Source organism: Chamaea fasciata, unplaced genomic scaffold (genome assembly GCF_029207755.1).
Source record: "Chamaea fasciata isolate MVZ Bird 193981 ecotype frontalis unplaced genomic scaffold, bChaFas1.0.hap1 SCAF_15, whole genome shotgun sequence".
In the NCBI taxonomy this organism is placed as follows: domain Eukaryota; kingdom Metazoa; phylum Chordata; class Aves; order Passeriformes; family Sylviidae; genus Chamaea; species Chamaea fasciata.
Window position 1 is genome coordinate 8,013,492 of NW_027094100.1, and position 26,452 is coordinate 8,039,943.

The 26,452-nt window shown below is 38.0% G+C and overlaps 1 protein-coding gene and 1 long non-coding RNA gene across 2 annotated transcripts in view; one reads left to right on the top strand and one right to left on the bottom strand.

Annotated features, from left to right (window-relative positions):
• Window positions 1-26,452, top strand: part of SPOCK1 (SPARC (osteonectin), cwcv and kazal like domains proteoglycan 1) — a 271,592-nt gene that overhangs the window by 108,387 nt on the left and 136,753 nt on the right. The gene's annotated exons all lie outside the window — the stretch shown is intronic.
• LOC136297448 (uncharacterized) lies at window positions 8,391-11,242 on the bottom strand. Its single transcript, XR_010723167.1, has 4 exons — window positions 11,188-11,242; window positions 10,779-10,847; window positions 9,781-9,866; window positions 8,391-9,020 (listed from the first exon to the last, which is right to left on the bottom strand). It is a non-coding gene; the product is annotated as an uncharacterized lncRNA (long non-coding RNA).

Here is a 26,452-nt window from a genome sequence, read left to right on the forward strand (position 1 = left end):
GGCTTATTCACTCCCTGATATATTACAAGAAAATAACTGTCCTCTATCTCCAGAAGTCTCTTTATTTCACTGAGAAAGCATCTTTAACTTCAGCAGGAAGGAGCTGTGTTAACTTTTACATATTGCTATCCACCACCTAGCCTTGATTTGTTAAAACTGCATCCTATGCAGAAAAAAGCATCCTTTGGTTGGGAAGCGTCCTAATATTTAAACTCCAAAGATTTTTTATATCCTTTAGTACATCACAGTAACTTGCAGCAGATTTCTTTCTACAAAGCTGAGCAATGAAAAGACAAAAATAGACAAAAGGGCATTAATTCTTTGCAATTAGATCATTAGATATGTGGCACATGAAACTCCTGATTATTAAATCACATAAAAATATATTTCACTTGCAGCTCTTTCTTTGAAGTACCAGAGGCCAGATGCGTACGACATCAATAACGTTCAGTTACCCGTTACTTCAGTTCAGCCCATCAGCTTTATGTGGCACTTCGTAGAATTCCTCATTAGTGGATTCAGGGTCGTGGATGCAGCAATGCCCTGACCACCTCGGTGCTCTGAGTTTTCCCATCAGAGATTGCTAATTGCTTTTGTGAGATGGTTCAGCTTGATGGTATGCACAAGTAACCATTTAGATATCTAGGATCTCAGCTCTCTCACAGGATAATTCCTTGAATTGTTAAAGAGACATCTTCCTTTTTTTCTTTTCAATTTTATTTGTGATGCAGAATCAAGATTTGCATTTTTATCAGAGCCCCTGAAGCCTGGTTTTGCTTTACTTGGTTTCAGTGCACTGATACTTTTAAGCCTCCCAAGTGCTTCTACACTCATTACTTGTGTTTGTGTGTCTCAAGGTTTTCCTTCCAGAAACTCACTATTTCTTTCTTAGTCCATCGTTGCTTTGTTCTGGGAATGATAAAGGCAAAAGCTGCTTTACTGGTCAGCTCACTTGCGTCTTCATTTGATTCATCCTAAATTAGGTTTCCAAAACTCAGCATGTAACTCAGACTTGGGATCTGCAGCAGCTCAAGCTTTTCTAATTCCTGATGTGTGTAACCCTGTTCTCTTTCCCAACCCTGGCTCTGCATTCCTTCAGATCACCTGCACTTTATCCAGCATGCAATTGATTAATTTTTTTCCTTAACTTTCAAGTGTGCCTACAACTTCTGTCTGGTTGGTTTTCCACTCAAAAGCCCTGTGGTGGTTTCTCACACAAGCCACTACTGAGTGTGGTAAGTAAAAGTGGAAAACTCTGGTCTCTGGCTCAAATATTCTTGAGCATCAGGCCAAAATTGGATTCAGCAAACAGCAAGGGAGAGGAAGATTTCATTAGAAGTAGTGATTATGTGGCAACATGGATTAAATAGGTGCAGTACTGAGACAGATGCATTTTTTGCAGCATTTTGTAGGAACAGCTGTTTGGCACTTTTTTTTCACCTCCAACTGAGGAGCTTCCTATGCATTGTAGCACTTGGGCTTGTGTAGTGAGTGATGTGCAAAGGTCTATCAAGGCACTTCCATGAGGTATTTGACTCATTTATTATAGATATCATAGTAAAAAAAAAGTAGTTCTCAGTCACGTACTTCTAATTTTCCACGCTAATTCCCCACATTCATCTGCATAAATTGTACTCCTCCTGTCTTTGGTTAAAGGCTATTCTTTTATTTTCATGGAAGGCACTTTTTTTAAGTGTTTGGAAATTATGTGGTTTTTTCTTGAAATAAATCACTCCTGGGATAAGACATGGATTTGAATTGCAAAAAACCATTATTTATGAATGCAAATATCTTTTAATCACCCCAAATATAACTGTCATCTCAAATGCCATATAACTCATGCAAAGCCCAAGTGTGACTGCCTTGTGAAAGGAACTATGACTTGCTGTTTATATTTCTGGGTCTTATCAGTATAGCTGTGGGGGGGTTTTGGTTCTTTTCTTCTTTCTTTTATAATAGAAACTTGGGAAGTAGATATTTTTCCCAGTGATACAGCTGAGGTCAGACAGGACAGTTCAGTTGAATGTGTTAAATATATTATCAAGATACAGCTCATCAAGTGATAAATATGTAAATACATCAGTTTAAATAGATCTGGGCAAGGAAAATTAGCATCAAAGGATGTTTCCTGGTGTCCTCTAGTGACCAAAGCTTCAAAAATGGGCTGTAGGAAAATAAGCTTTTAATTCTTTGGCATCAGACTTTTTTTTTTTTTTCCTGCTGTATAACAAGGGCAGCCAGAATGTGGGAAAATTCAAAGCTTGCAAGTTTTTCATTGCTCTTAGAATTTCAGGTATAACAAAATAAATAAAGAAAAGGCACTCAGGGAAACAGTATTTGCATTTTTGCTAGCTTGGGGCCCAATCATGAAATTCAAATACTACACTGTGTATTTTACTGTGAATATACTGTACTGTGTAGTACAACTCAGGACAAAATGGGAGGAACATTTCTTGGATAGGCATTCTGAAAAAAAAAATTCATTGGAGGTGCGATGATCTGTTTGGTTTGGGTGTATTGACTAAGCCTGTAAAATACCCTTGTTGTTTTCCCTTTTTGTTTTGTGCTAAATGTACCGTAAATGCTTCATTGGAATCAGTGTAAAATGCTCATCATTCTTGTTCCTCTTGAGCATTTTGCACAAATGTATTTTGCAGTTTAGATATATGTCAAAATTATTTTTCTGATTTGAAAAATGAGGAAATACTAATTTGTCATTCAAAGGTCTGATAAGCACAGTGTTAAGGTCTGGAAAGCAAACAGTTCCCAATTTACTGTGGCAATAATAAGTGGATTACATTCACATAGGAGGAAAATACTCTATTGTCACTAATTTAATCTGGAATTTTTTCTTGGGTGGAAAAGAGATGCTGGTGTTCTACTGAAATCTGCTGCAAGACAGGCACATCATTATTTTATAATTCTCCAAAAGTCCAAACCTTTGCACCGAAAGAGTTCTGGGTTTTTTTGTTGCTTATTCCATAGGAATAAGAACTCTCTTCATTAAAACCATATGATAATAGTGAAAAGAATTTTTTATTATTCATAAATAATGGCTGTTGACCTGGAGAGCAGCCAGAGAGATGAGTGATACAATTGGCTTCTTGATTTTTAAAAGTTTTATTTATATTTGAGCTCTGACAGCAGCCTTTTGCTGAATTGATGTGTTAATGCACATAATGCATTTGGCATGACAGAAGATCATCTCTAAGCCATAAATCCATTGCTTAAGAGCAATGTTAATCAAGCTGCTCCTCAGATTTGATTGAATTAATGAAAAATAAAGGAAACATAAATATAATCAATGTAGAGAAGGAAAAGAAGCATTATGGACAACTTCAAGTTGTTTGTAGATAGATAAGGAGCGACCTGAGAGGACTGCATAAGCTGGTTGTCAAAATAGGAATAAGATAAAAGTCATTTGCATCTGTTCAACATTTTATTCATCTGTGTTGCTGGAACTGTTTGTTCAGGTGCATTAAGGATGAAAATGTGCAGACCAAATATTTCAGCAGGGAGGCAGTAAAATTGTGAAGCCATGATAATAACTTTGGGGAAAAAATTATGTATGTATTCTGGTATCTGCATTTTGGCTGCTGTCAGTCGTGTTGGTTCCATGTTTCATGGAAGAAAAATTTTTTCTAGTGGTTGTTTTTTGACACTAGGAGAAAATTGTGGAAGCTTCAGCAGCATTAAAATAGTTGTTAATGAGCTGTAAAATCATGAATGGGCAGAGGCAAAAAATGTCATTACAGGAAAAGATGCAATATTTTGCAAACCTGAAAATTGATTTATTCCATTTTCTTCATTTGCAGTTAGTTAATTTAAAATGGCTTGGAGGCACTTGGATGAGTAGGAGAGAAATTATTTTGTTTAACTGATTTGACCATTACTATCAGCTAGTAGTCTACAGTGTAAACAGCCTTCCCAGCAAGGTCTAGGACTGCTCCAGAAACTGTCACTGCCTGAGGAAGGGCTGTGTTTTGATATCCCTCAGCACACTTGTGCATTTTAACTGCCTCAAATCAGAGCAGGATTTGAGGATGACCAGGATCTGTCCCGGCTGTCACACCAATGTGGAGCTCGTGCTGCTCAGGATCAGAGTTCCAGCAGCACTCCCTCTGTGTTCTCCTTCCTGAGGAGCAAAACTTTCCCCAGCAGTGCTCAGGGAATCCCAGTCACCTCTTTGCCCACATGAAAGACCAGGTCTTGAAAATGCTGTTCACTTTTTCCTTCACTTTGCTCATTAGGCAAGTTTAGGTGCATTTATGACTCTACTTGTTTTCATGAGAGGTCAGTATTTTTTTCCCAAAAGTTCAGGTAAATTAAGGCTATGTTTTATTAATTTTGGATTAATTGAAAGCAACAAAACTTTTCTCCTATGATTTCTTTAAGAAAGTTTTAATGGAAATTGATACTTCAGCACAGCAGATGTTCTCAGGTAATGCAGAGGTGCCTGTCCTTCAAATTTTTAGGTTCATATATTTAATAGTTCTAAAACACTATAATTTCTTCTATTTTTCTTGTAAACATTTCTTTAAAAGCTATTGCTGGCAAATCCTCAAACTGCTCTTTCAAGTCTCATACAAAATAGTAAATGTCTTTGATATGTAATAAAAGGATTCAGCATACGGATATGCAAACATATTAGCCAAGCTAAAAAGGATGGAGCTTTCACACTTTATGCCTCATCACAGGATCCCTGAGAGCCTAAAACTCTTCATGGGGGGAAATTGTTACTCAAGTGCTTGATTTTGACGGATGCTGTGATCTGTAGTCTTGAATGATAATCACTCCACTGAAATCAACAGGAATATCAATAGGCAGAGATGCAATATTCTATAGGAGCTGCTCTCTGCATGACTAAATCAAGCTTGACTGAGGATGATGGAGATTTTATTGATAGCTCTTTCTGTCGTTGTGTTGGGCATAACCCAACAATGGGCCTTATTTCCACTTCCTGGGAAATGGCTGTTTTCTCTCTCTGTGCGAAATGGTCATAAGAAATTTGGCTTTGTTACTCACTCTGTCTCTCCTTAAGTGCAAATAATTTAGCATCTTTTTAGAGAAAGGTTCCTTATTGGTTCATACCAGTTTTGATAGCAAAGTTTTGTTATTGTTGTTCTTTGGGCAAGATTTGTTGATGATTGAGTGATTAGCATAATGTAATTCCTATATCCAAGTAATGTTAGATAATAATATCTAATAGTAATGTCTTCAGCATCCAGGGCCTACCATTGGAAAGGAAACATATTTTAAAATGTGGCTTTTGAACTAATTGCACACCTGTGTAACCATTGGTATATTCGACCATCGAAATTATCTGAATTTTGGACTAGAAATTGGTGTTCTGATTCTCTTTATAAGGTTTTATATACCTCTGTAGTAATTTCCATACTTCTAGCATTGATCTCCAGTTCATGCAGTCAACCCTGCCTGGCAGCCTTAATGTCCCAGAATCAAGATTTTCCTTTGTGATGTACTGAGAGATAAGCAATCAACAGACCCAGGGAAACCTGGCAGTTATGTTAGACTGCACCACTTTTAGAGAAGAAGGTATAAATATGCTTTATCAGCTTCCACAGAATTTAAACGATTTTTTGAGCTACTTACCTTTCCTGATTTGACTTGGGGAGTGAAGTAACTCATTTCTTATAGCTGGATGGTTTTGATCTAACAAATTAATGGCAAGCAAAATAAAAATAGGTTAGATTAAAGATGCCTTGCCAGTTGATTTGTAATTGGCTGCTTTTATGACAGTGACAGATGAAATGTAGGGACTTTTTTGGCTGTGGAGTATGTTCTGTTACTGTGTGCAAACCTCACATTTGGAGAAACATTCATTCAAAGCATTACGAGAACTGCAAGGAGTAAATAGTTAATTAACAGCTAAAGAACCTGCAGATGGTGGTTAACAACATGGCATCATATCTGGGTTCTGTGTGCCGCAGGAAACTCACTGGAGGTTGGAAAATGGTTTTCTGTAGCAGCAATTCACTTCTTTCAGGGGGGGGCATTAGTGAGGTAGTAATCAATAGGGAGTACAATAACATGCCCGCCAATGTTGAGAAGAAAAATTCTGTTTGGGGTGAAAAGAAAAAAGCCTCACCATTGCTTGGCTTTGATCCTTCTTGCGGTGAGGAGAGGACATGATGTTAGCAGTGAGGCTGCTCCTACAGGTACATATAAACAAACCAGAAAGATCAAATAGCACTAATGGAAAAGTACCAAACCCCAGCCTGTGGGCAGATGGACAGGGTTTATTTACTGTTGAATAGTCTTTGGATCACAGTGGGTGCTGCATGAAAAGGCAAACAAAACATGAGCAGAAGTGCTGTTACACAGACCACCAACAATTAGCCAGCAGCAAACAAAGGGATCCACAAAGAGCTCCAGGAACACTCCAGGAGGATTTGCAAACCACAAAAATGTCACAAGATACTCAAACCTGTGCAGTGAGGGACTTGAATAAGCGCTAAAGTACTATTTAACTGAGCTGTACCAAGTGATTGACTCATGCAATTATCAAATCTCAAAAGATGAGTTAATTCCTGATAGATCAGTAACATGAACAAAGAAACTTAAAAAATTCTAGTCATCGGGCTCACACTGAATGCAGGATAAAAGCAGAGATGATTCATTAAGTTAGGGAATTAATGAAAACAGAAGAATTGAAATAAAATTAATGAAAAAATAGAAACATACAATTAGTAGAGAAAATACAATTGAATACCTATGGGTAGTGGCAGAAAATAACATGATAATGAAAAATAACCTGCATATGGACTCTTGCTGTAATGGCAGTAAAACAAAACAAACCTCTACATGGGAAAACTGAAGGGACTGTTATAATCTGGTTTAAACCCAGAAAGGCAAAGAAAACTGAGTCTCTGTGTATAAACTGGAAAGAACTTTAAAAGTTCTAAATACACCCAAAAACGAGATTAAAACCAAGTGAGGTCAGCTGTTGGGGCCAAAAAATTGATGTATTTTATTTAATAGTAAAAGAGGCAGAGAGAAAGAGTGAGGGAAAGAGAGAGAGAGAAAGAAAGAACGAGAGAGAGAGAAAGAAAGAGAGAGAGAGAGAAAGAGAAAAAGAAATAAAGAGGAAGGAAGGAAGGAAGGAAGGAAGGAAGGAAGGAAGGAAGGAAGGAAGGAAGGAAGGAAGGAAGGAAGGAAGGAAGGAAGGAAGGAAGGAAGGAAGGAAGGAAGGAAGGAAGGAAGGAAGGAAGGAAGGAAGGAAGGAAGGAAGGAAGGAAGGAAGGAAGGAAGGAAGGAAGGAAGGAAGGAAGGAAGGAAGGAAGCTCTGACAGTCCCTTGTTCTTAATTATTGACATTAGAGGGTCTAGTAGTAAAAACAAGAGTACAGCATCTTGGTTTGCACTCTGCAATTAGTGTTTTTGCATTTTTAGCCTTTTTCTATCCTAACCTGCTTGCAGGATTCATTTCTATAATAGTGGCTTTTAGTTACGTAGTCCACAAAACCCCTCAGGAATTTATGGGTTACTTTAAAGGACCCAGGAAGAGGGATCCACATATAGTAAAGCTGCTTCTAAAAGAGTTAGATTTGCTTGCCTCCCCAGATGAGCTTTCTTTTTAATCTGAAAATCAAAGACATATGAAAATTGATGGTATTACAACTTTGTTGTTCTCTAGTAGCACAGACAAACTGTCGAATACATGGATTACGGAAAGTTACCTATATTTTCTCACTCCCACTATAATGTTGATCTCTCAAAATATTTATTTTTGCATCTCCTTTAACTGACTTCAGCATTAATTTCTGTAAAAGGCATTTTGTACAAAGCAATATGTTTAGTCAGGTTCAGTCAAACTTAGCATTTTGTAATCTTCTTCCCCAGGTAGGAATAAGAAGTCTCTTGATACTTACCTGAACAAATTGTTATGAAAATATCCCCTGCCTGTAGTAACAGCCTTCATTTGCCACATCTGTAAAGAAAATTGGGTATTCCTCTAGCAATCTGAGGAAATACAAAAGAGAGGGTATTTCCTTACATTTCAAAATAATCATCTCCGCTTGTACTGCTTATAGTTTGGTCCCATTCCGCTCCCCCCCCACCCCAATCCTTTGTAGTCTTTGGTAGCACTGGTTTAAAATAAAATGAAGCATACAACAAATCTAGATTTAAAAGAAATACTCTGTATTGATCAAGCATGTTTTCTTTTTCTAATATACTTTGATAATAATGACTTTTTTGTCACACTTTCCTAAGGTTAATAGAACCCTTTTGGGGGCCATGTCTGTCAGGGATGAAGTGTGTTGACCTGGTGACACATACAAAGAGATTTTGAAATACTGAACATTTGTATTCTTGCTCTCTTTTTTAAAAATAGGTTCTTTTGGGGTTGTTGTTTTTTTTTTTCCTCCTTCCAGTCCTAAACCCGTAAATACTAGGGTCAACGGTTCAAGTGTTGCTAGTGTGAATGTTATATAAATCACGTGGAGATGCATGACTGGTTTCTGACAGCCTGCCTCCTTGGGTTTTGCCAGCAGGATAAAAAATGTTTGAAAAATTTGGAAAGTTTGCTTTAACCTCAGTGTTTGGCCTTTGGCTCCATTGTGGCACTGTAGGTTTGCTGGGAACAGAAGAGAGGAGAGTTTGGGAATCTTCATGAGTTTTCATTGCCTTCTCCCACTTCATATCATGGGAGAAAGTCAGCCCAGTGTATTCAGCTCAGGCTGTGCTCCTCCTCTGCTCTTTGTGGTCTGTGAGGTCCCTCAATATTCCCTATACTGCTGTCTGCTCCTTCCCCTCTTCACACAATAAATATCAATGTCACTGCTGACCATCTTTGCAGAAAGACTGAGGCACAATCATGTGCTCACCAGAATATCCATACAGAAAGCAGACGTCAGTGTGTTACGAGAGAACAATTTTTGTCTAGCACTAAGGTTTGTTCTAAAAGCTTTGGTAAAATTCTCAGTGGATTATTTTTCTTATACAGCAATATACTCTTGGGATCTAGCTGGTTTTGCAATTACTTTACACCTCTTCCTCCTGGGGAAAAAAGAAATAAGGATTAGTGTAATATAGCTATGGTAAGACAAGTTGATTTCATTCTTGTGCTGTTTAAGTGATTGGAATTGTCAGATTTTTCTGACTTTAATCCCTTTTGATTAATTTCCCTATTTTATCCTTAAAGTAATATCTTGCTCTTCTATAAAATCGTTCCACAATAACCTTGAATATTTAGGGACACTTTTCTGCTCTCAGTTATAAAACTGTAAATCCACAGTAATGCTACACAGTTTCAAGGCTTTGCTTTCAATTTACACTGGAATGTACAAAGTCCTGGCTCTTACAGCAAAAGTAAAGGAAAAATAAAAAAGGTGTCCTTGAAATTTTATTCAATAGTAAAACTACAATCCCAAGGTAGCAGGAAATTCTGCTGACAGCTCTGCAGGTTTAGATAGGAGTGTGTGACTAGATCCTCACTGTGTAAAGGTCTTGCTCAGAGGAAAATTCCCTCCAGATTGTAAGCACCTCATTGAAGGAATTAATATTTTTCCTTTTTCCTTAAGTCTGATTTCTTGTGAACTCAAAATTTCTCCAATTAGTATATTTATTGCTGTACTAAAGTGATTGCATTATACATTAGTTCTGTGTAGAAAGATGTATTGGGGAAATATACTGCTTTTATAAAATATATCTATTTTTGGTATGTTTTAATTCTGAAATTTTGAAAGGTTGCATTTATCTTAAAATGACTGTCTGCATTCCCTATAGGGAAACAGTCTTTTCTCAAGATTTTATTTACCTGACAGAAGATTTCAAGGCTTGATTTGAGCGAGTCATAACCTTCTGGTGCACTGATAAATGCTCCCCTCTTCACATGTTCCCCCTCTGAAAATTAAGTTATGTACCAAAGAATATAGACTGCTGTTTGCAGTGAATAAATATTCCTGTTAGAATAATTTTGTTCTTTGCTTATGACTTTTGGAAGTCTCTGGACTTATGTTTAAATGGACAAAGAAACCTTATTGCCCTTTAAGTTAGGGAGGTTGAGTGATATAATGTCAAGAAACATTCAGGTTCTTTGCTTTAAATTTGTAAGTTCTCTTCTCTGGAGCCACAAATAACCTCAATTTCCAGGGCTGTGAGACCAGTTTATCATCTTTATGGTTCTTAAATTTAGCCAAAACAATAAAAGCAAGTTCCAGGAGGAATTTAATTTTCTGCTAAGTGACAAGAGCCTTTAGTTCCTTCCTAGACTCTGACAGTGATACTCCTGGAGAAGAGAACTGAAAAGCAACAGGTGCTGAAAACCTCTCATTTTGCCTCTCACTTTCAGCATTATCTGCAGAATATTTAAATAACTTTTTTTTTGAATATTAAAACCTATCATTATACCATATCTTTAGGCATCATTGGAAATTTCTCTCTAGTGTTCTTCCCCCAAACTGTCACTTTGATTAAATAATTTAGAAAGAATGTAATAATAAAGATGATTCCTCAGAATCATGTGGAATGGGTTCTTTTTCTTATGTATATTTTGCAATTGGTGTTTACCCTTAAATCTCAGCGTTGGTATAAAAGTTTTATCAAAAACATTTATGTTAACTCAAATATTTTCAGATGTCTTATGCATTAAAATGAAAAAACCCTCACTTTCATAATTTACTTTTCAAACTCTGTTTAAAGTGTATTTCTGCTGTAACATGAAAATAAAATTCAAAGCAATGCTTGGAAAAGCTACGAAGAAAAATTCTGGAGTTAAAGAAAACCCTCTTGCCAGAGTATGACACAGAACAGTACCTGGTTTTTCTCTTGGTTTCACATACTTCTGGAACAGGAAGCTCAGCTCAACCTCAGTAGCAATTTTTCCTGAAAAAATATTTCGTTATCAGGTTCCAAAGCTTTGATTTCATCTGCTGATCCATCAAGGTTTTCAGCAAAGTATTCCAGCTAGAGCACAAATAGAAATCTGCCTGGGAACTTTTAAATGTATGTGGATGTGTGTGAAGTTTATCAAAAATTGATAAGAAAACAAGAAAGAAATCTGATAGCATTACTCAACTTTTCTTCAAACATAGGTACTAAGTAGAAGGGAAAGAATTTTCATTAGAGATAATGCAGTTGTTAAGAATAAGTCAGCTCTAAAGTAGCTCTAATCAGTTCTTTGAACAAGTGAAAACCAGCTATCAGTTCTTGGAGTAACACAAACCAGGTCAGGGAGAACTGACTTTCACCCCACTGCAGAAAGCAATCAATTAGTCAAGTGCTTTGATTAGTTGATTAAGAAACACCTAGGTACTGAATATGTATGAGATTCCTAAATCAGCATCCTCAGATCAGCAGATGATTTCTTTCAAATCACTTGTCCAGCAAGTTTGAATGGTTTACAGTTCATGAATATACATTCATCCATGCATTAATACATGAAATCCCTGTTTCTGCTCCTGGACCCTTAAGTAGGGGGTGGCTGTTGACAGTCAGTCTGTGAAAACAGTGTGTGATTTATTCTATTTTCCATTTTCCTTTCTTGTTTCCAACACGTTCCAGCACAATCATTTTAATGTGTGAGGTTGCTACAATCCATTTTTCAATAGAGCTGTACCTAAACAGGAACTCACATTTAGGACACAGCCTTGAAAATTGGCCAGGATGGTATTTTCATAGGTACCTGTGCTTTTCTCTAAGATCAAAGGAGTCCTGAATATATGGACTGCAGAAATTTCTGCCATTGTTGGTTCCTTCTGGGTGATTTGTGTAGTTAATCCCTGTCTTGGGGGTCTGACCACATTCAGTCCTGGTGTGCACGGGCAGAGCACCAGAGTGGGGAGGGACACTGCCCATCCCTTTACCTTTCCTTTGCATCCTCCCTGCTCCTCTCTCACTCAAAATCTTTGCTCTCAGAACAAAGGCAGCCAACTCTGCAATCTCCAGACACCATGGGAAGTGTAGCAATCCAGACTGAGCTCTGAGAAGCCTGATGGTGCCAGCCTTTGGAAACATTGGCCTGGAGAATTATTTGTCTCATGTTGAAAGAGCTGTCTGGTACCTTCCAAGGCTCTTACTTGTGCTGCATTTCCTTCATCTCTAAAATGAGATTAATTGTATCTTCCATAGAGCTGAGTTAAGAGGCTTTTAATATGTTCTACAGCACTTCAAAAATATAAACTGCTCCCTCAGTATAAGCACTGTTACTGTGTCATGGTAAGTCCTCACTTGTGCTTCTGTCTCACAGATTCTAACTCTGTGTCAGTGAATGAAATCTCCTGGTCCTTCCTCCACCCATCTGATTTAGCTGGGGCTTTGTACTGCCACAGTCAACATTACATACTATCCACGGCTATCAACATCAAATTTTAACACCAATTAATTTCATATGATAAAATCTGAATTTGGCAGCAGGTTTTGAATAAGATCATGATACAGCTGTCTGGGACTCTTTTCAATAAAACTAAATTATTTACAAGAGAAATATTAAAATCCACATAAAAGGAAATTGAAATGCTATAATGTTATATTTTTGTAAGCAAATATTACACCGAGAGTACTTGAAGTTAATTCAGAAACAGCAGGGAACCTCATTAATGTTATATAATGCAGATAAGTATGTGTGACTTCACAGCAAGCATCTTTCCTTTTGGGTGTGTTTATGAGAACTGTAGCAATATTTCAAGTTTTAGTTGCAAATATTCATTATTATCAGCTTCCATGAAATTATTAGCATTCTGTTGGTTCCTATTTTGTTGTCTTGTTCATTAAATTCTGAGCACTTATAACACACTTGTCAAGCAGAAGTGCCCTTTGTACACCGAAGTGACAAGCTGACAAAAGAGTTACATGATGATTTAAGTCCTAACTTCAATACAAGTAAACCCCACAGGAGGGGAAAAAAGCAGTCCCATGTCAGCAATTGTAATAGATACAAGCCCAATAGATACCCCAGTGACACTCCAAAGGTTTCAGGACTTGCCAGAGAAGCCAATTTCATAAGAACTTCATTTGGCAGGGAAATTTGTCAAGGAGGGGATAGATTTTTCATTGAAAAAGCGACAGAAACAAATTGACAGTCATGTTTTGAAGTTGTTGGGGTTTGCCATCTTAGGGAGAGGAGAAAATTCACAAGGTCCAAATGTTTCATCATCTTTAAAACTGAGTGTTCCATTTGCTTTTTTGGAAATTTGGTACGTTTTTCCATTATGTACCAGCATTGTTAAATAACAATAATTATTATTATGTATGAGAATACATAACTATTTGTTTTACCTAAATAAAGAATATGCATGTAAAAAATTAAATAAATAGATAGATAAACAAAAGGAACCAAGAAACTAAAAACTGAAACCTTGAAGCACATTATCATCTGGGGAATAACAAAATCTCTGGTTATGTTGTAAATTTTAATTTATTCTGGAAGAATTCAGTTAGTGATAGCTCCTCCGGGCATTCATTTGGTGCTTTTGGAAAAGCACTATATTATGGCTACAGAACTCATTACAGTTGCAGCTTTGATTAAAAGCCTCTTGGTTTACTGAATAAGTTAAAGGCGAACAAGTTATTTTCAGTAAGATTCATGAAGGCAACACCACCACATAGTCATGTGCATCTTGCTAAGCTTTGAAAAAAAATATAAGTTTCCAATTTGAGTCCCAAGTCTTCCCCTTAATGTTTGATATTCAATGATATTTGTCACAGTCCTTCAAGTTTTTTCTCTCGCTTTGAGGAGAGTTTTGATGAGTTGCAGTGGAGTCTCTGTCCACAAACCCCTGAAGCACTGGAGGCCTCCTGCAACCTTACAGGAAAATCAGGGGCCCATCTTTGAACTGATGAAGAAGACGGTTCCCCTGTTATTTCCTTTATAATAGATACAATTATTTGCTGAATGGGTTTTATTTTTAGGCTGGAAAAACACTAAGTTCATGTAATATATACCAAGAAGGGGGATTTCTATCCACTACCTGTTTTAATGTAGAGTAGGCAGTAATTGAAGTGTAAGATCTCACAGACAGTTTGTTCCTGGCATGTTTTACTGAGATATTTTTGTGAAATATACAACAAGAAAAACAACCTGGGAAAACAATTTTGTCTTCTTTTTGTGTGTGTTTTTTGTCTTCTAGAGGAAATGTCAACTTCGCTACAGAAAAGAAAGTAAATCATTAGAGTAGTTATGGGGAGAAAGACATCTCCCCCATTCACCAGGGAGTTTAACTTTGGCACATGAGGGGAAGAGGAGCATGCAACAGGCATTGGAAAAGCAAAAATAAAAAAGGAATGGCAAATGAAATTTGGATTTGTTGTGCAGGTGGCCTGTACAATGAAATCTTGCAGATAAAAGAAAAGGTTAAATAAATTCAGGGAGACTGTTAGGTTGGTTTGGTTTAATGGTGTCAGACTAATGTGGAATCAAAGTTTTTCTTCTCTTGATACAACAGGGTCTGAAAATCCCGAATTTCTATTAAAATTAATGAATTTGAAAGTATTCATGAGGAAAGAAATCACCTGTGTGTGGGATTTTTCTTCCTTTAAGAAAAAAAAAGGTTCTTAGCAAGTTTTAGTACACCTAGGAGAACAAACATTAAAAAACATCAGATTGAGTTAACTTCAAATTCAGTATTTCAGAAAATAATGTTTATATGATAAAAGCTTCTTCCAAAACTCCCAGGGAATGAATTGAACCCTTTTTCCCCATGGTGCTCTGTCAGGTAACTGTGATTTGTGGCATTTGTTTCAGCTGCAAAATTCATAAAGACGAGCAACTCAGATCCTTATCACTGACTGCAGCGACTTAGTCAAAAAGATCTACAAAGCAAGGAAGCTCAGAACAGAAAATGTTACAGACCTTCTGGTATTCAGCTTCCTGAAATGTTTGAATTATGGATAATTCCTTCCTCAGGACTGGCATTCTGCTGCCTCCTGTTTATCCTCTTATGGTATTTTAAGTTATCTTAGCATCTAATGAAACGAGGAGATTTGATTTAGAGAAGAGTTGAAGTGCACAGAGGGAGCAGTGCATCTCTCCCTCTAGAAATGGAAAATTGAACAAGCTCAGCCCATTGAGCAGAGCCCAGTGGGAGCAGAGCAGGTGTTGCAGGAGCTGGGAAACTGTGTGGAAGAGAGGAGAGCCCCACGAGATGGATTTGGTGCAGCAGAATCCCTGAGGGCTCATACCACGCTTCAGTTTTCTGATGTTGTTCTGTGGTGAGGAAAAGTAAAAAGAATTATTTCTGCTTGTTCCAGAGGTGTATTCCGATGATGTTGAGGTGCTCATGCAAGGGAATATACATTTTAAAAATGTGTGCATTGGGTGATCACCTTGTATAGTTTCAGTTTACATTTTTACCCACCCATCCATTCAGTGTTGTCCAGGCATGGCTGGAGAACAATAGAACTTCTCAAGCAGCTCGTTCAAATCAATTTTCTGTTTTAAATGTATTCCGGGCTATTTTGTTTGGTCCAGAACAAACCATTCATTTCTACAAGGGAATTTGTTTCACTAAGCATTTGCAAAGCTGAATCCCATCACCAGAGGATAAAAGGAGATGAATCCATGCAGGATTTTAACACAGCCCTGAACTGACAGCATGTCAGTGCTGGTGATTTCAGAGATGCCAGTTCATCCAGATCTTGATTCATCCAACAATTAATTAGCATGAAAAAAATAAAAATAAACACAATTGAAAATAAGGCAGATAGAGGCAGATTTCAGCTTTGGACTCCCAGTGTGTTAGTGATAAAACGAAGTTGTCTTCAGGGAATTAGGATGCTGATGGAGAGGAAAATGTGTGATCATTTGTAAGGCAGCAGCCTGCTCAAGACTTGTGTAATGGTTTCCTTATTCTTGTAGAATTGAATTAATTTGTCCTATCAAACACAAATCAGTGCCTGTCTGTTACAGATTTTTTTGTGATTCTTCCATGCAATCATAGCTTAAAGTGTAAGGTGAATTTTGCAGGACATAGAACTCAGTTACTGTAGACATTTCTGGCATTTCGAAAAAGCCCAATATGAACCATTATTTTTAAAAAAAGTAAAAACTCCCACATATTATATTTACTTAGGAAAAAACCTAATTGTTTTCATAGCTCATTTTTGCTTTGATATTGCTTAAAAATATATAATAGAATAAAACATCTTAGAAACATTGATGCTATGGCCTGTAGAAGTAGCAGAGAGCTTTTAAATTACTGCTGGCTGAGAAAAGAGTTCATCAGTTTTAGGCAAGGAAGCCATCATTTGTTGATGGATTAAATTTATTTTTTTGAGAAAATATTTTTTTTAAATGAGAGTTTCACCTAAGTCATATCCAACTGCCCTTCTAAGAAAGAATCCTGCAATAACTCCAATTTTGGCTGTCAACTTTTTCAACATAATAAAATGTGATGCTTTTACAGTGCCTGTCACTGTAATATCTGTATCCTTTGCAGTCCCAGACTTTTACATTAAAAATTTTTGAAGTAGGCAAGAATAGTGGTATGATCAATGCAGAAGTGAGGTTCCATTAGCATATCTATAGGTCTGTAGCTTCCTCAGGACAGAACCCAAGTTTCAGGGGACACAGTTCAGTGCCTGAAATACAAAATCCTCCTTCCTTCCCTCACCAGCTTTTCCATAATATATTATTGCTGTTTTTCAAGAAGGAAAGAAAAACAAAACACCACTTTAGAAAAGAAACTGAAGAGGTGTTATTTTCTATTGAATATTCTTTCCATTTGTAAAGGATTTTTAAGCTACTCTGCATTGCAATTTTCTCCTGTTAGTGCCACTTGAGGTATATTGCTATTCTATCCTATGTATGCTGTCAATAAACAAATCAAGAAAATATGCCTGAGTTTGGGAGCTGGGTGAAGGATACTGTGTTTTTACTTATTGTACCTCCTCCTATTCAAGTGTCTTTGTTTCCTAGCTACCAGTTGTGTTTTCTTTCAATCTCTGCTGAACATGATCAGAATTTACATTTGCTGCTTAAACAGCTGTGATGCCAAGATCCTTTTGGGGCAAATTTTGTGGTGTATTCATGAGTGTGCTCTCCAGACCACACGTATCCCTGGTGTTTGCAGTGATCCTTCACATGGCATTTTGAGTTCGGAGGAATCTGTATATGAATAACAAATGCAGTACTGGGCGTATTTTAGATTATACTTTCAAAAAAACCTCTGCTGTGTTTTAAATACCAGTATAATTTTTTATAGTTCCAGCTGGGACATTTTACACAAATTGAGTGTGTATAGAACCTCTTGGCAGGGCTGAGGTCTGTGTTTGAATTGGAAAAGGCTTGATCTGCTTGAAAAAATGTTATGTTAATTAGGAGAATACCATGTATAGCTGTTGTATATGTGAGTAATCTCTTGAAAGTTATTCCAGCACCATTGTGTAAAAATTTGGGAGGGAATGGGATTCCATAAGCCTAAAAACAATTACATTACTGCAATGCTAGTTATGATAACTTCTCTTAGGAAAGCTCTTCCTTAAATCTTTGATCTTATTCTACATACCTTGATCCCCTTTTTTTTGTCTTTGCCTCCTACATTTTCTCCTTTCCATCTGAATAGTACTTGTATGGCATTGAACACCAACATCTCCTAGATAACAGAACGTTACCACTGTGTTTCAGCATCAACAGAGGGATTGAAAAAAAGCTTTAGGATCTCCACATGTTCTGTCAATGCAGTGGCTCTCACCATGCTCAGAGCAGGGTTTTACAGGAAAAGGTGCCCCTGAATGAAGCTGATCTGAAGCTCTGGCAGGCAGTACAGCTCCAGGCAGAGCTCTCCAATATCCTTCTGCCCTTGCAGAAGAACACCACCAGGGTAAGGCAAGGAAAGGGGTGACTCTGGCTGGGTACAACTTGAGTGGTTTGTTTTATACACTTTCTGTCCCGATTGGGCGGCAGCCATTGCCTGGCTGGCACAGAGTCATGTTTTTATATCCCCAGGAATCTCTGTAAAAAGATTGATCTGTCATTTCACTCGAGGTTTGCAATATAGCTAGCACTCTCCAAACATCTGTTTTCACAGCTACGCTCAAAAATAGCCTCTACTGAGACGTTTAATGAAATTCAGTGAGCTATTTTAAAAATTACAACAAACGTTGAGCCACAACCCTTGGTTATCTGTGGAATATGTTGTAGCTAAGCAAGTTTAATATGACAGTCATTCCCATAATACAACACGGTGCAGTAGTAGGTAGGGAGGCAGGAGAGTTTGGGGGTGATAGGATGGGACAGGTCCTTGAGCCCCTCTTTTGAAGCAGTCAGGGATTTATTTATATGTCATTTCCATGCTCTTAAACATCATCTTTTACAGGACAATACAAAGACTAAAGGGCTGCACTAGTGCCAGCTAAGCCAATATTGTATGTTATGATAATTAATATATTTTTATAGACTTTGGTTCTCCAAAGTAGTTCGTATCTCCTTGGGGATGCAAAGTCCTCTGATGTCCACTGACACTGATGAGTTGAGGCTTCTTTAGCCATCTGCGTTCTCTTCTCAAGAGCCCTCAGAACTCTTTTGTTGCTACACTCAGTGATAGCATAGAATTGAGGCTTTTTATATTCAGCAGTGTGATCAGGTCACTCCTGGTGTTAGAGAATAGGTTTCAAGCACTGCTTCTGTTTTTGCAAGTGCCAATTACCATAACGTTCCTTTGTTGTAGGTGCCTTTTCGTCTTGCTCCTGAAATGGCATTAATCCACCTACTCCAATTTAATGGATTAAAAACAGACAATCAGTTAAAGTAATTGAGTAATTGAGACCATCATTTCATCATCTTTGAATAGGGCAAAGCCTGTGTCCTTTGCTGTAGGTCCTTGGGTAGCACAGTACTGTCAAACATTACATCATTCTAGAGCTGCTTTGTCACAGCACACGAGAGAAAATGTTCTCCAGCACCAGGGAGTAGAGAACATTTTAAAATGTTTAGGAGTGCAACAAGTACATAATTCCTTCTACCTCAGAAATCCATGGGAAGTAAAAGATGGTGTAAGTCATCAAAAGAAGAGGCTGTCTTGCGCTGTACATGTGCATATTTTAGTATATAGAGATATGTATTTACAGGTATTTTTATTTGAAAATTCTCGGGGCTTTTACTCGCTACACTTCAAAAGTGAACAAGAAAATGTCATCTTGGGTAGCAATTATCACTGAATTTCTCACCAATACCTAATTAAGCTGTGCCAGCTGTGTGTCAAGAATTTTAACCCTGCTTCGTATCTAAATGGTTGTTGGCAGCTTTGGGCCCCTATAATGCTTTAAAACTGCAAAATTACTCTCATTGCTTCTCTCAGAAGAAACCAATTTGGGATGAGAGTTACTCATGTGTGCAGTAAATTGATGGTCCTTGCACTGCAGTGGATGGAGAGTCATCGCTGCAAACCTACAGGATAGGGAAGCCAGGGTCAAGTGGGGATGACAGACATGAAATAGTTTAGGGCCATGAGACCATTACTTCATTTCAGGATTTTAATACTAGGTTTTTTTCGTTCTTCATACAAATTTACATCAGGTACCAGCCCTTCAGGTTATTTTCACAGACAAACTTTTCATACTGAGCCTCTGGTACCATCATTGCACAAGTGTGTAAGCAGCCAGGGGCAGATGGAAAATGGCATTTTAAGGTGCTGGTTAGACAAAAGACTTCTTTTACTTGTATGTTCCCACTGGGAATGGAGCAGAAATTCATTTTTAATTCTTCTTGACTCATTTCTCACTCTTCTCAGTGTGTGAAGCACTTCTTGTTTGCTCCTCTCTTGCCGTGAAGATTGGAGAAATAATCTTCCAGGGAGACAGATCAGTTGCAAAAAAATCTGAGCCTTCTTTCATCTCTTTAAAGAGAGGGGGAGTTGGGAGGGGAGAGAGCTTGTGGTCAACAACCTCAAAAAGCTCCAAAGAGCCCAGGCAGCTCCTCAACCATAATGGGTTTTTAATATCATACATTGTTTGTAGCTCTGAGAGCTCACTCAGTTGCCAAAGGGTTACACAGGTTCTGTAGCTGCACGAGTTTTGCTGAGTATTTGGGGATTCTGTCTGTAGCTCCCAAGTTGTTCATTTTTTTTTTTCATTTTCACTTGAGTAGGTAGAGGCTTTGTTTCCCAAATGCTTCGGAAGAGGAGGTTTAGAAATACTGCCGCCTGTGTTTGTCCACTCCTTAGTTACAGAGGTTACGGTTGTTTTTTTCTTTGCTATTTACAACTATCTTGATACATACATATATATATATATAAAATATGTAAAATTAGATACTCTTCAAAGGTTTGGGAATAAGATGAAAAAATTACTGAGAAGGATTTTTTTTCCTCACATCACCAACAAGATAACCCAGAAGCAGCAATGTAAAACATCAGAAATTGTATTATAGAAATATCCTATATTATAAATCCTGACAGTCAAAGAGCAAGGGTAATGGCTTATTTTGAGATTCAGTTTTTGGCATGATTTACTGATTAGAAAATTCCATGTTAATTTGTGTTGTTGAGCTTAAATATTACACTAATTACACTATCATTCTTATAACTTTGCCTCTGATTTTTATCATGACTAAGGCTTCACAGTGAGATTCCATTTATTTTTTAATTTGAAAAATACTAGATATATCTTGTAAACCACTAAGGGCAAACAAGTTGTACAATAAACTGTTTCTGATCACAATCTGTAGCAGTTGCTCAGGTTGTCAAGAGTCAATTATATTCAGGTAAATTAAGGTTTAAGGCATATCTTATTCATCTTTAAAACTCATCAAATGCATTGCCCAGGCATTCAAGTCATGGAATTGTTCACATTAACTGTATTTATTCCTTTTATAAATATTACTCAGAGGCTTGCTAAGTAGCAATATTGTGCTCTAATGAGCATATGTATGCTGCAGAGCTTTCAGGGAGATTTAGTTCAGTGATTACGACTCCTTGATCTGCCAATCTGCACATCAAAAGAAGCTATTTTGTTTTAATACTCTGTCTACCAATATTAACTTCATGGAAGAGGTGACCCCCCCACCCTCCCTCTTCCAAATTGTCAGTATGTTCTAAAACTGTTTGGGGATTATATTTATGCCACTGTAACACTACTTCTGTCTAAAGACACCTCAGCATCCCATGCAGCAAAACATCCACAGATGAAAGGCAGAGAAGATAAAAGGCAAAGAGAATGTTACTAATTAACTCTGGATATCTAACGGGCCCCCTTTCCAGTCCAGTCTCCCAAAAATATCTGGCATGCACAACAGGCTCCAGATGGATTGGCTGCCATGCACATATGGCTGCAAATAACCAGGGCACATGTCTTGGGTTTTCCTTGTTGGGTTCCTGGCTTATGGGAATGGGATGGCTCACAGCTGTGACACAGAAACATAAAGAGATCCCAGTGCACTGGCACATCTCTAATAATAATTCAATTTTAGGCCCAGATGGGAGGCCCAAGGGTTGCTGGTCTTAACTGAACACTGCAGGGATAGGGCTTCTTTTCCCATTTCATCCACGTTTGACATGTGTGTATTGTTGGCCTTTCTTGGGGTCTCCAGTTGTTCTTATGAATACTTATAAACCCAGTGAAGCTTATAATTTTAATTTTTTTTTTATTATTTCACTCTCTCTGTGAGGTTCAGTTTCGCCCTTTGAGTAAGTCAGCCACCTGCACAGCCTATTTGGGTTTTAAGTCAGCAAAGGTTTGTCATGTTGGCTGGATAAAACAACAGAGGAAAACAGGAATTTCTTTTCTAAATTACACAAACAAGTCCAATGTCCCCTTTTTCAGAGGGGTTTGAGGCAGATGCATTAGAAAAAGAAGTGTGTTAAAATTGGATGATAAGCAAATAGGCAGGAATTTTCTTCATACGCAGCATTGTCCTTTGAAGGCCACTTCAAAGACACCTTCAGAACCAGAGAAACTCCCTACAGCTGCAGGCAGCACGGCCAGCAGGAGTGATGCAGAGAAAAGAGGACCTTCTGTAGCCAGAGCACACGTAGATTCTTAATGTGCCAGATATATATGTATGTGAGGGGTTTGGGATGCCAGTGGGCACCGTGTGTGCAGGGAGCAAGTGAAGCAGAAAGGAGCCACGCACAGGCAGCCACAGTCATCCATCACGGCCACCCAGCACAGCTGCACACATCTGCCCATTAGATCTTCTCCTGGGCTTTCACAGATACCGGCTTAAGCCTTGAAATATTTAAGCTTTAAAATCCTTTGTGTGGTTAATTATGTTAATTCTAGGTATTCTTCCTGTCTGCATAAATGCTCAATCCTTTGGGGACCTCGTTAAGTTATTAGCTTCATCACTTCCTGAGCAGCATGAAAAAAAAAACAAACAAAAGCCCACCCTTTTTCTGTGAATTTGCATACAACAGCAAAGTTTTGGATTTTAAGAAACTGAGCAAAGAATTGCTGTTTTCCTGATACGTGAACAAATGTCAAGTCTAAAGAAGGACATCTTGCACACGTGGAACTATAAATGGACTCGGTATTTTTCACTCCAGGAAAGCTTGTTTGAACATCCCAGGGGAAAATTCTACTTGCTGTTTTAATAAGACTTGCCTGTGTTTTGCCTTAAGAGCAAGAAGTGTTGATACCAGCCTCAATCCTAAAGCTTTCTTAAGCCAATACACAGGGCAGTGGAAAATCTTCTGCGCCGCCGGTGCCCTGTCGTGCTGAGAGCTCTCTGCAGTGTTTGTTTACCACCTGCCTCAACAGAGGAAACAGCAAATGGGGCCTTTGTTTTCAGTGACAGCAGAGATGCTGCTTTAAAGTCATCGTTGTCTTTCCTGTGCCTGGCTGCCTGTGGTGAGCCGGCCGTGCTGCCAGGCAGCGGGATCCTGTGTTTGGGCAGGAGGAGCACTGCTGAGAGAGGAATAGCTTCCATAGCAGGAGAGATGGCAGCATGCCCACCTATTTCAGGTCCATTTGAGGTTACTGAGCTCAGTATTAAAAGCTCCAGAGAATGAGCAGCTTTGATGAACCATTGCTCTCATGATTTCTTCATATTTATTATGGCACTGCCTTGGCCAAGGTGCCAAAGCTTTTGGGGCCAGAATTGGAAAGAGGATCTAAGAGACAGCTCCCCAGTTGTGATACCTGTTCACATACTGACCTGAATGAAGGTTTAACACTGACTTGTGGCAGGTACCATCCACCACCCTCCACACTTGCATGCTTCCCACCCCCTCAGGAAATGCAGAGTTGGGTGCTTGAATATTTCAGTTGTTATTGACAAGGTTGTGACCACAAGAAAGCTCCAGTGGTTTGAAACTCAGGCATTTTTCCTGCCATATTTTATTCATCTGACAACCTGCTGTTACATAAAATGTAATTTGAAGTATGGTACTTCATTAGATGATTTTATGGTATTGGAACCACCCAAAAGCTTTGATGTAGAAGATAATTACTAAGAAATTATGAGGAGATGAAGGATGGGTGGGCAGACAAGGCTAATGAGTCACAGTCAGCAAAAAGTGTGAACTGCGGTAGTTTTTTGTCATTAATATCCCAAGTATATTCCTGTTGCTTTTCTTCCCGAGGCATGAGAGGAAGACACGGAAAAGATGCATTTCCAGAGCCAGAGGTTGATTCTAATCTGCCTGTGTGGTCTGTCAGACAGTTACAGCAGTGCCATTGAAAAATCACAATGCCTTGATTTCTGAAAATTCAAGGTCATAGAAATCGGACTGATTCCAAAACAAGCCATGGTTTAAATGGTTGATTTTCTCCTTAGTCTGAAATATTCAAAGGAGGGGTTTTTTAGGAGAGTATCATTTCAGTGCTGATTTGAGTCTGTTTGCAGACTTCACAACTGCTGGCAAGGGTATTGAGCTTCATCTTAAATTTAGGTGTATGTAATACCACCAAGTCCCACAAACACACTCTTCCCCTTCAGCCTCTTTCCTCTTATCTGTTGTTTCCATCAAGAGAAGGTAAGAATCATGGAAAGTAATTATTTAGTGTTTAGCATCCATATCAGTCATGACCCACCAGAACAGGTATCACCAGGCCACAGCAAAATTCTGTAGTTTTAATTTGAGGTAGCAAAGTGGTCTCTGTTTGGTTTGGGAATTTGGGTTTTGTAGGGGTTGTTTTTAGTATTGCCAAAACTATTTTTGCTTTATATAGAATTTCAAAGCCACTGGCCATTTTTAGATGTCTTATATTTTGTTTGAGTCACGTACATAACCTGGTCCTTAGAAACAATGTCCAATGAGATTATGAGTATACTGTGGTATATCTTGAAACCAAATATACCATTAATTAAGCAGATAATAGTCCATAGGTAAGGTCTGTGGGTTCATTGCTTGAAGAAAAAATACATGATTGGGAAGACAAAACTAGGAAAGGGTTAGGCCTCAGTTTTCTATTGAGATTTTTCTTCCAGCTAATCACACATGCTGTTAGAGCATTCCTTTCATTCAGCAGGAGATGGTTTTAGACCATATTGTATTTTAATAATCTCTTCCCTGGTGTTAGCACTGCCCTCACTGTGTCTCTTGCAGTTTGTCTGTGTTCTGTTGCTGACAGAACTTGCAGTTATTGTCTCTTATATTCACAAAGGTGCCTTCCTGAGGAGGTAACACGGTATCAGCTCTTGTAGTCATTTTTAATCATTGTGTAGAATCATTTCTTTCTAATAAGGCAAGTGATTAATTATCGTGCCCTTTTTATCAGTGTAAAGCCTGCCAGGGGTGCACTAGCTTTCAATTACAACCTTGCAAGGTTTTCTTTGGTAGAATCCAGCGTACTTAGAGAGACAACCCCATAATTAAATAGCTTTTTTTTCTGTACAAGCAATAATTATCTTCTCCATTATTGTTCTATTTATTTACAAATAAAGACCAAAAATCCGCAGTGGCATATATAAAAAAATAATAAGAAATTCCATTACTCCAACACTGAAGAAAAAATTGATATCAGAAGCTTGATGGAAACGGAAATACACTATCCATTTGCGTGATTGGAGAGTATGAGCCCTTTATAAGTGTAAAATAAATGAAATACCAATATGAAATTAGGAATATGTTTCTCATTTATAGAGAGTCCTGAAGCAAGATGCTTTTGTCTTTTCCTAATAGCTTCACTTCACATTCAATTGTTATAGATTACTGTGGAGATGGAATGGAACTGTGCAGCAGTAAAGGAAGAAGGCAGGAGAGCAATGCCTGAGAATCCAAATAAAGCAGCAGGAATCTTTACAGAGAGAGTGTGAAACTGCTTTATGACAAGCCATATTGCTTGCTTCTCCATAAATCTGTAGGAAGGCTTGGCAAAGGAGTTGAGGCAGCAACAGATCCAAAAGTACTGAGTGTCTCCCAAAATCACTGTCACTTGGGGTGGCCACAAGTCTATCCACGGCAAAATCTTGGTGTTCCTCATGATAATTGAAATTTTCCATAGGCACATCAGGTGGGCCTGGAACAGTTCTCTCCTGGGCTGTGCCTAGGGAAATAAAAACATATGTGCCCCTTACTGCTCTGGGAATTTTCAAGTGGACCTGAAATTGTTTCCATCTGCCTTCTGTGTACGTTCTGTTCCTTGAGATGCCCCTGGTTTAACACCAAACTTGATGAGCTCTTTAACCTGCTCTCAGTGGGAATATCGACTCTGCTTTTGCACTGGGGTATGAAAGATTTCCTCCACAGAGGGAAAAAACACGGTAGTTCTGAGTGTTTGCATGAATATCAGAAGGATTTGGAGGGACACAAATCTCCTTCAGCAGTAATCAAATTTTTTTGTTGCTATTAGTATAACAAACTAAAAATCCTTTTGCTTATACAATTTGTTTTCCCAAAGGGAACTGTTCATGCCCTTAAAAACTCTTAGTGTGTGAAGCAAGTGCATAAATAAAAAGACAACAGGAGAAAGAATGAATATTTATACAGTCAGCGTTCAGGGCATTAATGAATCTTTATTTATTTTTTTCTATCTATAATTGAAATAACCAACAAATAATGAACTTTCTTATTGAGAAGATATTCTTAGAGATAAAGCCTCCCACTAGGCATGGGGATGTGGGGATGCTTCTGCTAATCCCAAAATCTTCTGATCCAATTTTGGCCTCACAAGAATTTGTCAGGATGCATATTTCTCTGTCTAACACATTTTGAAGGGATCATTACTTAAAAACTCAGCATTTCATAACAGAGAACAAAATTTGGAATTTAATTTTAGTAGGAGATACGGAAAATATTTTTTCTCAAGTTTGCAACGTCTTTTTGAAGTGTGCCAGTCATCCTAAATATGAAATACATTTCCAGTCACAGTACTTTCAAGAGCACAAATGGGTTTTTTAATGGCATCAGTAACACAATTCACTTTCTATTGCTTTCTGTACTTGATGTCCATTAAGTTAATCGTATTCAAATCTGGCCATGATTTATTAATGCCATGTGAATTCTAGTTTACCTATTAGTCCTTTCTCCTGTTGATACTGGTTCTTTCACTTTTTTCCTTGGAGGGAGTGTACTGTGCGTGTAAGTGGTGTTTGTTCTTTTTATGATTTCTTCCTA